General features: G+C 41.4%; 1 protein-coding gene across 4 annotated transcripts in view; it reads left to right on the top strand.

Annotated features, from left to right (window-relative positions):
• Nucleotides 1–1,549: 1,549 nt before the first annotated feature.
• The window catches only part of STON1 (stonin 1), a 51,796-nt gene continuing 40,302 nt past the window's right edge, over nucleotides 1,550–13,043 (top strand). Inside the window, exon 1 of one of the 4 annotated variants that reach the window (XM_082427727.1) lies at nucleotides 1,550–1,669. The gene's annotated coding sequence lies outside the window, so the exon portion shown is untranslated. The remainder of the gene's footprint in view (nucleotides 1,670–13,043) is intronic. The other 3 variants (XM_082427724.1, XM_082427725.1, XM_082427726.1) reach the window with 3 other exon arrangements.

Here is a 13,043-nt window from a genome sequence, read left to right as displayed (position 1 = left end):
GCCAGGCTCTGGGAATACAAAAGTGAATAGGATACCACTTACATCAAAATATTCTTCTGCTTAAAAACTTTCATGGATTTCCCATTTCCTGCTTTATGTCTAGTTCCACCTTCTCATCCACACATTTCCCACCTCTCCTAAGCCTTCCAGTCTTGCCAGCCTCCAAAGCTCTGTGTGCCAGGGCCTGGAATACCCTCTTTTCTCTCCTCTGAGTCTGTTCAAACTCTACTCAAGCCTCCCATCCTGGGGTTGGGTATCCCTCCAGTGAATCTTCTCCTTTCATTCTGACTCCCAGTGAGGCAGCCCTGCTTGTGGAAGAGGCTCAAATGTCAAGGGACTTGCCCAGAGTTACCTGCTAGCAAGTGATGGATTAGGGACTACATGTCACCCTCTAACCTCTCCTCAGAGGACAGCTCCCCTTCTCTTCTACATCCTTTCATCTTACCCTGTGACCAGGGCTGGTCTCACCTTAGGGGAAAAGAGGAGGCACTCAACAGAGGCTTCAAAAATAATTCTTAGCCAAGATATAGAAGCAACACAAGTGTCCATCAACAGACAAATGGATAAAGGAGATATGAGGGTGTGTGTGTGTGTGTGTGTGTGTGTGTGCGTGTGTTTGTATATACACACAGTGGAATATTACTCATCCATAAAATAGAATGAAATTCTGCCATTTGCAGCAACGTGGATGGACCTACAGAATATTGTTTAGTGAAATAAGGCAGAGAGAAAGACAAATACTGTATGATATCACTTATATGTGGAATCTAAAAAATAATGCAAATGAATGTATGTAGCAAAACAGAAACAGACTCATGAAAACAAACTAGTGGTTACCAGAGGGGAGGGGGAGGGGGGAGGGGAAAATTAAAGGTGTGGGATTAAGAGATACAAACTACTATGTAAAAAATAGATAAGCAACAAGGTTATACTGTGTAGCACAGGGACTTACAGCCATTATCTTGTAATAACTTTTAATGGGATATAATCTGTAAAAATACTGAATCACTATGCTGTACACCTGAAACTAATGTAAGATTGTAAATCAGCTATACTGTACTTCAATTTTTTAAAAAGGCAAAAAAAAAAATTCTTTCGTTCTAATCACGAGAGAAAGCCAAGCCCAAAAGCTCAATGAAGCAACGTGGAAACATGACCGCAAGTCGCCTCAGCCTCCCGCCGCCCCCCCAGCGTCCCGCCCCAATCATCCCGCCACCCAGAAAAGACAAGGTCCTAGAGGGGGAGGGTGGTTTCAGACCTGCCAAAGGCCCCAGCCGTCTGCTTCCAGGGGCATCTAAACGTAACTCCCATACCTGCCCCCCCCCCGCCCCACCTCTGCTGGAGGAGCACCCTCTCCCCCCACTTGGGGGCCGGAGACTCCGAAGGGAGATACGAGGAGAGAAGAGAATGGAGAATCAGACACCAGAAAAACTTTGGGGGATCCAGGGCGGGAAAAAGTGAGGAGACAAGCGGGGACGAAGCAGGGGGTGGGGTGGGGCAGGGGCGGGAGAGCCTCTGCGGAGTGGCCACGCCCACCCCGCCCCTCCGCTCGCGTCGCCCGGGGCCCTCCCTCTCCTCCCCCTCTCCTACCCCTCTGTCTCTTCTCCTCCTGCTTCTCCTCCCCGGGTGGATGGCGGCGGCCAGAGTCGGAGCCCCAGCCGCGCTGCCCGTGAGTGACCGCCCCCAGGGGACAGACGGGGAGGCATGGGGAGCCCCCTCTCCGGGGTGGGTTACCCGCGGTTTGCTGGGAAAGTTTGAGAAGGGGGGGTTGCGCAGCCGACGCCGCGGGACGCGGGCATCTCCCGGGCAGGCTGGGTGCCCTGCGCGGTGCCCCTTCTCCCCCTCGCCGCCCTCGCAGCCCCCAGAGGGCAGGGCCCGCACGGGGTGAGCCCCACCGGCTTCCCCGCTACACCACAGCTCTGGGGCTGCTGCTGTGACCTGGTTCCCGCTCTCAAGAGAAAGAAAACTCAAGCAGGAAAGAAAAGAATCTAGACTCAGCTCCAAGGGGGGGTGGGGGGCGGGGACTCGTTCCAACCCGTGCGGCCCTGGCCTCCCGGACCAGGGTCACCAGCCCCGGTCCTCCATCCCTCCCCCGGGGGGCTCAGCATCCCCCCACCCCCAGGACTCTCACTCTCTCACTTTCCTTGTTTTTTCCTGGCTCCTGTTACTCATGCTGCTACCTTCTCTCCCCCGTCCCCCCCACCTTTCTCCGGGAGGCTCCTGTCCCATTGGCTGATATCTCCAGCCTGGTGCCCCCTCCAGCCCTAGAAGGCGATGACCCAGGCCAGGGAGCCATAGCCACCGGGGTCTGCACACTTGCCCAAAGATTTCCTGCAGGAAGGACTTTAACTAGGAGTTGATGTTCGATCCCCTGGCCGCACAAATCATGCCTTGTGTGTCCAAGGGGAAATTAAAATATATTCCTCCTTGGGATTTTACTATTTCTGTTGGACATCTTTTTTTTTTTTTCAACCTCTCTGACTGTGCTTTCTTCCAATAATAATGATACATCATTTAATTAGCCTAATTCTGAAAGAAACAGGAAAAAATAATAAAGAAAAAGAAAATAGAGAAAAAGAGTGCTTGCTAAAAATACTGTGCAGAACCTGATCTTTGGAAAGTAAAGACTTCATTCCATACTTAACTGTTTTAGTGGGAGATGAGAGTTCACTGTAGCTTATTTTTGGACTGCCCCAAACAGATTATTACAGCCTCCCCCAGGCTAGAAGTTTTCATTTGCCTGACATAAACCGCAGTGTTTGTTGGCATTCCCCAGCCTGGCTACTCACCCAGCATTTCTCTTCCCTCCTACTAGCCCTCCTCTCCATCCCTCTCCCAACGCCCCGACTCCCACTTTCTCATAAACAGGAGTTGTGAAAACAAGGCAATGGAAGAGGCAAAACTGAGCAGGATCGCAAAGAAAAAACCAGCCTCACTTATTTTAATCCTGAGGCTGTTGCTTCAACTTGACTCCATTTGGGTAGAGGAATGTTTAGTTCACTTGTGTGGTTTTTATGTCTGTTCTCATTAGGGTTGAATCAGTGTTTCCATGACAGGCTTAGTTCTCTGGGTGCTTAGAAGGAGCTTGTTAATTCTCAGATGGGTCTGGTCAAGCCTGGAATCTGGAGGTTTTTGGATTTTTTTTTTTAAGGGGTTGATCTGGGTTGATATTACAAACTTCTGCCCACTCACTCAGAACCGGAGCAGCTGGGGGCAGCCTGAACTGGGGTTTGCTTCCACGTGACCAAGGAAGAAAAAGCTTTCCTAAGGAGTGAGCTGTATGAACAGGATTGTGGGGAGTGTTGAACTTTTATTGTTTTTATGGAGAATGCCCTTCTCAAGAACTTAAGCCATTCCTGTTTCTATATAAACAATAAATGTGGTTGTAACATATGTCTTAGATCAGCTTCAGAACAACCCATCAAAACAGGTCAAGGTATTGAACTATTCAGAAATAAAGATTTTTTAAAAAATGAATTTCATTGGAAAGAAACTTCTTTATTTTAAAAAGGATGTAATTCATTTTTCTCTGCTGATTGAGTGTGGTAGTTCCCCATTAGTATGAATTAGTAAGGTTTTACTGTGGTTTCAAAATGTCATTGGTAAGAAAGTGTTGTGACTTCCATTCGAAAAGAAAGCCCTTAAAAGTTTTGAACTTGTTTGGCCCTGGTGCTTAGAAAAACAATGCACTCAGATAAAAATCTTCAGTCTCTTCCTCTTCCTGAGAATTTTTAATAGTGTATTTAATGTCCCAGAAGTCAGCCTTATACTATTTGCAAAGAAATTGCCTTTCTGCCGTGTTCAGCTTTTGTACCACCTCATGGAATCTTGTTAAACTGGGTGGTTTGCCATCACGCACGAGGGTTTGCTGTGCAGCCCCAAATGGCTGCTCTGGATTCTGGGGATGTAATGAAGGCTGACTGATGGAACAGGTGGTCTGGATGGTGAGATGAAGGCTGCATCCCCAGTTAGCCAGTAGAAAGTAGCCAACTATCATCTGACGGGTCAGATGAGTTGGAAACAGACGAACAGTGGAACCTGCAGAGGAGAAAGGAGGAAAGGGGTCATTTTTACTTCTTATTTACTTTAAGAAGTAAAATAACCTAAAGGAATATGATGTGGCCTTTTAAAATCATGTTGTACAAGGATACCAAATTATATAGACATGGTTAGGGTATTTTGTTAAATTTTAAAAGCAGGTTATGAAATAGAAAGCATTGTGTCTCACTCTTTGAAAATACACCCCCAAAATACTGGAATTGTATGCATGAAAATGGATGGTGGGATTACAGGTGCTTTTGATTTTCTTTGTGCTTGCCTGTATTTCTCAATGTTTTTACAATAGTAATAGCTAACATTTATTGAGTATAAAGCACATACATATAGTATTTCATTTTAAAACTCTTTGAGGTAAGTACCAGTATTATTCTCATGATATAAGATTCAGAAAGTAAAATCAGAGGGTTGCATAGCCACTATGTGCTAGAATCAAATCTTGAAATCAGGTCAGTGACCAAAGTCTATTCATATCAATCACTGCTGTCTACCATCTCCCTGCACATGTATTATTATTGTTATTTTAATTATAAGAAAAAATAGAAAAGGAAGGGAAAGTAATTTGTGGTTCAGTAAGAACTGATATTTTGATTAATTGTAAAATGCCTCTATCTCCCATCTCTTCCATCTCCCACTGTCACTTCTCTTTGGAAGTCCTTGGGAATTGCTCCAGACTTAGCCAGAGGTAGCCCACCTTCCCTTGGGAGCCAGCTATACCCATGAGAAATAATCCAGAATTCCTCAGACGCTTCCTGGACAGCCTGGAATTCCAGGAACCCCATGGGATTCTGGAACAGTCCTGGTAAAAGGCAGGATTTTTAAAGATCAGCAAATTATGTCTTCAGAGCCCTACCAGTATGGGTGTTCATTTTTCTTGGCACTGTCAGGGGAGTGAGATGGGTAGGAAGGCCCAGGGAAAGCTGCCAGGCTCCCATTTATCTTATCTACGTGTTATATGGAATGTCAGGATAGGCAGGTCAAGGATTTACCATGGAACAGGAAAGGAAGAGAAAAGTGTATTGCTTCTCGATGTTTATTACTGTGAAAACACAATAATAAACTATTTTTTGGAAGCCTGGCTATGTGGGTGATCCCATGCATTGGCAAGATGAACCAGAGATGGAGATATTCTGGGGATAGCTCTGGGGAAGAGGCCCACATCCTGTACCACCATGTGTCCTCACAGGCAACCAGGCCCCTAGAGGTCACCTTATCCATCCTCTTCCTGGAATATACCTAAAGATGGGCTTTTCTAAAACACTTGGTCATTCAAATAACACACCTTAAGTAGGAGGCTTTATCTCTTTTATTCTTCAAGGAAAAGTTTTCTGAAAGGCTGATGCTTCTAAATCACCTTCTTGTTGAAAAAAAATTGTAAGAGTCAAGGATCTCTTTCCCAAATCATCACACTTGGAACAAAATCCCAGATCTTGTATCCGTTTGACCATATGAGAAATGTCTTTGTGGTCTCAGTGCCAGGAATAGTTCTTGTGAACAACTTGTCTGTTTTGTTTTGTGGGTGCTGTGAATCCTTTAATTGACGTTTCCCATTTCTTATTTGGCCTAAAGGAAGCACAGAGCCAACTTAGTGGCCTACTTCTAGCATATGCATAGGACTTTATGGCCTCTACTTTGAATAACTAATAACATTATTATCTACCTTCTATTTCCTATGTATACTTGGTTCCACCTTTCTCACCTACTTTACCTTGTTTTGTTTTATTTATCCAATGCATTTTGGAGGCTGCTACTTCTGATACCCTACTCTTTCCTTCTGAGTTCATGTCAATGGAAATTTAGAAGTTCTTTCATAGAAGGCCTTTGGTAAACTTTAAAATATTTATATTGCTGAAAATGTCTTTATTTTGCTCTTACAAATGAGAGTTTGACTGAGTGTGAAATTCTGGACTCATAATTATTTTCCTTCACTGTTTGGAACATATTACATAATTGTCTTCTTTCGTCTATTGCTACTCCTAAGAATACCAAGTAACCTTGGGTAAGTTTCCTAATTTCTCTCAGTCTCCTTGTCTATAAAATAGATAATAGTATCCACTTTAAGGATAATGTATGCAGAATGTTAGAATAGTGCCTGCCATATAAGGAAGCACACAATAATTGTTAGCTATTACAATTACTTTTATATTTTTTCAGAATTTCTTTTTTTAAAAAATTAATTAATTTATTTATTTATTCTTGGCTGCGTTGGGTCTTCGTTGCTACATGCAGGCTTTCTCTAGTTGCAGCGAGCGGGGGCTACTCTTTGTTGCGGTGCGTGGGCTTCCCATTTCGGTAGCTTTTTCTTGTTGTGGAGCACGGGCTCTAGGTGTGCAGGCTTCAGTATTTGTGGCACGTGGGCTCAGTAGTTGTGGGTCACGGGCTCTAGAGCGCAGGCTTAGTAGTTGTGGCGCATGGGCTTAGTTGTTCCGTGGTGTGTGGGATCTTCCTAGACCAGGGCTTGAAAACGTGTCCCCTCCATTGGCAGGCGGATTCTTAACCACTGCGCCACCAGGGAAGCCCCTTAATATTGTTTATTTGGGCCATCTCTTTTTAAAAATTAATATAGAAGTCTACTTAATTAGTCTTCTGATATAACCAGCTTCTTTCTTATCTATACTTTTTGCTTTTCATTTCTTTTTTTTCTCTCTTATTTTTATTATTTTTTCTTTCCATTTCTAGCTACTTGAATTGACTCCTAGCTCATTTATTTTTTGTTTTTCAATAAATGCAGTTTAGAGAATTCACTGGTGGGCCAGTGGTTAGGACTTGGCACTTTCACTGCCGTGGCCCGGGTTCAATCCCTGGTGAGGGAACTAAGATCCCGCAAGATGTGTGGCACGGCCAAAAAAATAAAAGCATTTTAAAGCTACAAAGTTAGCTCTACATATTGCTTTAGCCACATCATACAAGTTTTGGTATGTGTACTTTCATTACCACTTGGCTCTAGATTTTTTTTTCTATTATAACTTTTTTTTAAATTGCAGTATAGTTGTTTTGCAATCTTGTGTTAGTTTCTACTGTACAGTGAAGTGGAGCTTCCTGTGCTATACAGCAGGTTCTCATTAGTTATCTATTTTATACCTATTAGTGTATATATGTCAATCCCATTTTCATATTTCTTTTATTTTCTTTTTAACCCATGGATTTAATTTTCCATTTTCAACTTTTAAAAAAACCTTTTTCTTAACTTTGTTTAAATTATTGTTGATTTCTAATTTAGTAGCATTATGAAAAGACAGTATGGTTTGTGTAATAACAATCCTCTGTGTTCGATTACATAAACAATTTTTCCAAATATTTCATGTGTGGTTTAAAAGAAAAATATATTCCCTGCTTGGTGGCTGCAGCATTCTGTATCAATCTAACAGGTCAAACTTATTAACTGTGTTTTTCAAATTTCTCATGTTCTTCCTGATTTTCTTTTGCCTGCTTTCTGAGTTCTCTTCAGTTTCTTGAGAAAGGAATGTTAAACTCTTCCATTCTGTGGATTTGTCAATTTCTCCTTGTAATCCATCAATGTTTACGCAAGTTCATGATTGTTATTTCTCTGGGGTGAATTTATTATGTTATGTACTGTCCTCTTGTTATTTCTGTTGATGCTTTCGGCATAAATTCTATTTTGTCTGATATTAATGTTGCTATACCTACTTCCTCTTGGCTATTATTTTTTGTATGTCTTTGTATATCCTTTTATATTAACTTCTCTCTATAATTTTGCCTTAATTGTTAATCTTAGAAACAGTTTTTATGTGTAGCTTCATTTTCATTTTTATTATAACCTGAAAATCTGTCTTTTTAATAATTGAGTATAAACTTTTACATTCTTTGTAATTTATATGCATTTGACCTCTTTCTGCCATCTTAAGTTTTTGTTTTTCCTATTTAGCATTTTTTGTTTGCTTCTTTTATACTTCTTTGCATAGTTTTCTTTGGATTGATCAAGTTTTATATATTCCTACTTCTGTCCACTGTTTTGAAAGACAAAATTCTATTTGTATTACCTTTTAGTATTCTTAAATTTTTAACATGTGCATCCATTTAATCTAAAGTTAATCAATTTCTCTATTTCCTCTCAACAATGCAGTGGCCTTAGATGGCTTTAAATCTAATCTGCCCCTCTTCCCATCTTCCTGGTTATTGTGGTCTAGTGGTTTAATCCCACAGTGTGTATAGTCCTCTCCCCACCCCTGCAATTAGTCATCATTGTTATTTCCACTTTTTTTTTCTTTTTTACAGTCAAAATTTATTTAACTTTACCAATTTCTTATCTCAACGTTGCCTCTTGCATATCATTCTATACTTCTGTGTTCATTTTCTTTGTACTGATAATTTTTTCACGGAAGGTCTAGAGTTGTAATACTCCAATCTTGTGGGTAGTTTTGGTTTTGTTTTGAAAGTGTCTTTATTCATGTCCCACTTGAGAGATAATCTATCAAGGTATAGAATTCTAAGTCGATATTTTCCCCTCAGCGTTTTGTAAATTATTACTCCACTGTTTTTTCATCTCAATTGTTCCTTATGGGAAATCTCTTTTCAGTCTGCCATTCTTTTGCAGGTAATTTATTTTCTCTCTTGGAGACTTTCAGTCTGATCTTTTTGTCTTTCATGTTGTGCTTTTTCATTATAATGTGTCCAGGGATCGTCTGTTTTATATCTCCTACTTGGAATTCAGTGTGCTTGTTAATCTGAAGACTCATCTCTGTTTTCATATCTAAAGGTTTCTCAGTTGTTTTCTCCACAAATCTATTTTAAAGTAATTATTGAGCACTTACTGTGTATCAGGAATGCTTCCAGGTGCTAGAGATATAGAAAGTGAGCATCAGAGACAAAATCCCCTACCCTGATTATTGAGTCCCTCATACTCTGTGTTCTCTCCTTTTGAAATGCCCATTGGGCAAATGTTGAACCTTCTCATTTTATCTTCTATGTCTTCTTCGTCTGAGATTTCTCTTTCATACTACAGTTGACGCTTGAGCAATGTGCGAGTTAGGAGTGATGACCCTCTGTGCAACTGAAAATCTGTGTATAACTTATAGTTGGCCCTTCATATATGCAGTTCTTTTGTATCTGCAGTTCCTCCAAGTCCGTGGTTCCACATCTCCCAGATTCAACCAACTGAGGACCGTGTAGTACTGTAGTATTTACTGTTGAAAAAAATCTGCATATAAGTGGACCCTCATGGTTCAAACCCATATTGTTCAAGGGTCAACTATATATATCTCTTTATCTCTCAGTTATATTCTGAGTGATTTTTTAATTCTATTTTCCAGTTTATTAATTTTTTTCAACTGCATTTGGTCTACTATTCAACCCATCCATTTTTTTTTTTTTTAAATTTAATGTCTATATATTTTCATTTATTTAATTATTTTTGCTGTGTTGGGTCTTCGTTTCTGTGCGAGGGCTTTCTCTTGTTGCAGCGAGCGGGGGCCACTCTTCATCGCGGTGCACGGGCCTCTCACTGTTGCGGCCTCTCTCGTTGTGGAGCATAGGCTCCAGACGCGCAGGCTCAGTAGTTGTGGCTCACGAGCCTAGTTGCTCCATGGCATGTGGGGTCTTCCCAGACCAGGGCTCGAACCCGTGTCGCCTGCACTGGCAGGCAGACTCTCAACCACTGTGCCACCAGGGAAGCCCTAATGTCTATATATTTTTATTTCTAGAATTTCTATTTGGTACTTGATATCTACGTGTTCTTTTTCTTTTTTTAATATTATCTCTTTGCCTTTTAATTTCTAGTCCTTTTTATGTCTTTCAGTATTTTAAACATATTGTAGTTTTAGATTATTTGTTATTTCTGCTTTTGAATTTTTAAATTACGATTCATTTTCTCTTGTGTCTTGCATCTTCATTAGGAGTTGTTTTCTGTAGAAATCCTATCTACCTCAGGATTGCTAGCATATCACTATAAAGTGATTTCACATTTGCTCCTGCTGATCCTCTCTGGGTTTTACCCATTCCAAATTAGCCTTTTTGTTAATGTCTTGGCATATAGGCCCTGTATAACCTGAAAGTATGCATTTAAACCTTGTTCCTGTATTGTGGTGTAAGCCTGGATTTCAGATTTTTTTAGGTCACTCATTTTCTACTGTTTGCTCAAGCAGATGACAAGCTTTCTTAGGGTTTCCTCAGACTGGCAAGTGATGTTCCTCTAGAACTCTTTCACTTATGAAGTAGGCCTTTATGACCTCCAGCTTTATGTAATTGCTTTACTGACAGCTCCTGGCATCAGGTGGCCATTACTGGACTCCCCTCACTGCATGCATGTCATTAAAGTCTCAGCCGCCAGCCATTTAGGCCTCTAACTGGTCTGGATGGTTCCATGAGGCCCTTAGCTTCAGCTTCCACTGATTGATCTGCTTTGACTTCCCTCTTTATTTCTGGTATCTGGAGATTTCTGTTTTATCTATGTTTTTTGTGGTAATATTTGTTGTTATAGTTTTGTTCAGTGTTTTGAAGTGTTTGGATTGGAAGGGGTAATTTCTTATGTCAACTCAACCTGTCGTATTGACTGAAGTTTTTAACTACTGATTTTAAAGTTTATATGTAAAGTAGAATACAAGTAAGTAAATGCATCTACATTAGCCCCTGGATGTGAAATCCGCTGCTACTGAATGAATGCAGCAGAGAAGAGGCCCTAACAGTACAGTGGGCTAACACCAGCATCACAGGGGGACTCTGCACTGTGGTATGGTGTCTCGCTCAACATCTGGCCACATGTTCTTAGTCCAGAAGAGATCTGAATTTCCTAAACACCATTCCAGTCCCCAAATGCTGTCCTTTAGATTCTTTATAGTAGATTAAAACCTTCTCACAATCAACCAGCATCCTAACTCATACCGATGTTGAGAAGAAAAGCCTTTATGGAGAGGTTCCTGTTCCCTTTGGTCATGGAGATGATGTTCTCTCTCCCCTGGCATGTGTGTTTACTTGTGTCTCTAACAGTGCAGAGAGGTTTACATTGAACAATTGATTCTTTACTTGTGGCTGATAGCATCTCTGGGAATGTTGATCGAGATCAGCAGAGCCTGTTTATAATGTTTAAAGAAATCTATATAGACATATCTTTCCCGTACCCTCCCAACAAATTCTGTTAATTTAAGGAAACCAAACCAGCAGTCATCTTTGGCCGTCGTCTCTGGCCCTCACATCTATGTGATAATGGAAAAGAAATGGACTTAGGAGTCAAGCAGATCTGGGGTTGAATCCAAGCTTTGCCACTAACTTAGATGTGTGGCTCACTGTGTTCAGGCTGCTATAACAAAATACTGCAGACCAGGTGGCTTATTAACAATGGAGATTTATTTCTCACAGTTCTAGAGACTGAAGTCCAAGATCAGGGTGCTGGCATGGTTCTGGTGAGAACCCTCTTCCAGGTTGCAGATGGCCAACTTCTGTCTGTGTGATTGCATGGTAGAAGGGATGAGCTAGCTCTCTGAGGCTTCTTTTATAAGAATCCCTATCATGAGGGCTCCACTTTCATGACCTAATCACCTCCCAAAGGCCCCACCTCCTAATACCATCACCTTGGAGGTTAGGATTTTGACATATGAATTTTAGGGAGACACAAACATTCAGACCATAGCAGTGGCTTTGGGCAAGTTACTTAACATCTCTGGGGCCAAGTTTCCTTTTCCGTAAAACAGTGATAATAAAACCTACCTCAAAAGGTTGTTCTGAAGATTAAGTGAGATAACAGGGAATAACATGGGCCACGTGCTTGGCATATGTTAATGCTCACAAATGTTAGTTTCCTCCCATCATCTCCCTTCCCCTGCATTGGTTCTTCTGAACCAGGACTGTGCTTCAGAAGTTCTAATCAGAGAGACCTCTGGGGAGAGGCCATGGGTACGTCTCCCAATATATTATGTTTTCTTGGTAATCAGTTGAGGTTTCTCTTGGATGAATTTCCACCATTTTTATTTTGCATCTGTACCACTTCTTCATAGCCCTCCCAGCCTACAGATCAACCTTTCTATCGAATAACTATGTTATTACTTAAGAACCATGCCTCTCTTAACCAGAAATATCTCTTTGCTTTATTTGTTGGTGCTTCTGTTCTTTAAGGAGATAAAAACCTTTCATTTCATTTTTGAACATAACCTTTTAAATGCAAAGACCTCAGAGAGTGTACATAAATAACAGAACTACTTCTGGGACTAGGTTTTCCCAAGAGGGATCATGAAGGGCCTGAGTGATTGAGGGGTAGGTGGGGTTAGGGAATTGACAAAGAAGAGGCAGCCATAGTGGATAGAAAAAACTGAAGGTATTTCTTAAGGATTTCACAAGACGTAAAATCTGCCTGTTTTAGAACAATCATTTATCCAGGCCTGTGGAATCTGTACTTGGCCCAGAGCTTTTTTATGTGTCTTATCAGAAATAATAATAATGATAGTTATGACTGTTCTTAAGTAGAGGAAAAGGACATCATGGAAACAGAACATAATTGGAATTATGGATATGCTTCCATATAAATGTCTGTGGCTCAGAGCACAAAAATAACTTTTCCTGCAGAGCTAAGCCAAGAGTTTCATGGAAGCGGCATTGAGAATCTAATTTAAAACAGCCGTGGCCCAGAAATTCAGAGTTGGGGCTGACACATTGGCCTCTGTTCATCCCTTTGAATGTTTTTTGTTTTTTTTTTCCCCTAGCTCATGATAACTCCTATTCAGGCCAATTTGGAGGCCCTAGAAAATGGTAATTGATGCCATCAACCTTGCTTTTGTTGGCCTCAGTTTACTGTTAATACAAACAGAGAGAGATGTTTTAATCTCAGATCTTTACAACTGAGAACCCCGCCCCTCTCCTCCCGCTGTGCAGCTCCAGGCCTGTTGCTAGTTTGTGGCTTGAAGCAGAACCTTGTAAACTTTGTGAAAGTCCCTGGTGTCGCTGCTAGTCGTGGCTGCAGTGGAAGATGCCTAGTTGGGGTCATTCTAGGTAGCACACGGGTGGTCAGGTGTTCCTGATTCTCAGAAAAATTATCGCGGGGG

The sequence above is a fragment of the Balaenoptera physalus genome (assembly GCF_965194825.1).
Source record: "Balaenoptera physalus genome assembly, chromosome: 15".
Classification (NCBI taxonomy): Eukaryota; Metazoa; Chordata; class Mammalia; order Artiodactyla; family Balaenopteridae; genus Balaenoptera; species Balaenoptera physalus.
Note: the sequence above shows the minus strand (reverse complement) of the source record. Positions and strands in the feature narration are given on the sequence as shown.